The following is a 300-nucleotide window of genomic DNA, read 5'->3' on the forward strand; positions in this document are numbered from 1 at the left end:
AATATATAAAATTTTTTTGATGAATATGACAAATAGTGAGTTATTAATTAATTTTAATCAAAGTACTATTTTTATCTTCTTAAGTTTTATTTCTTCTACGTATATAAATTATTAAATTGATAAAATTTATGATTAAGAATATTTATTAGAAAATTTATAAAAAAAATAATTAATTGTGAAAAAATAAAAAAATAAAAATTAATTGCTATAAATAATTTAGAATGAACTTATCAATATATAATGTTTTGACCGATTTTGATGACTTTTATTATATAATTTATTTACATATTATTATATAAT

Source organism: Apis dorsata, unplaced genomic scaffold (assembly GCF_000469605.1).
Source record: "Apis dorsata unplaced genomic scaffold, Apis dorsata 1.3 scaffold_226, whole genome shotgun sequence".
In the NCBI taxonomy this organism is placed as follows: domain Eukaryota; kingdom Metazoa; phylum Arthropoda; class Insecta; order Hymenoptera; family Apidae; genus Apis; species Apis dorsata.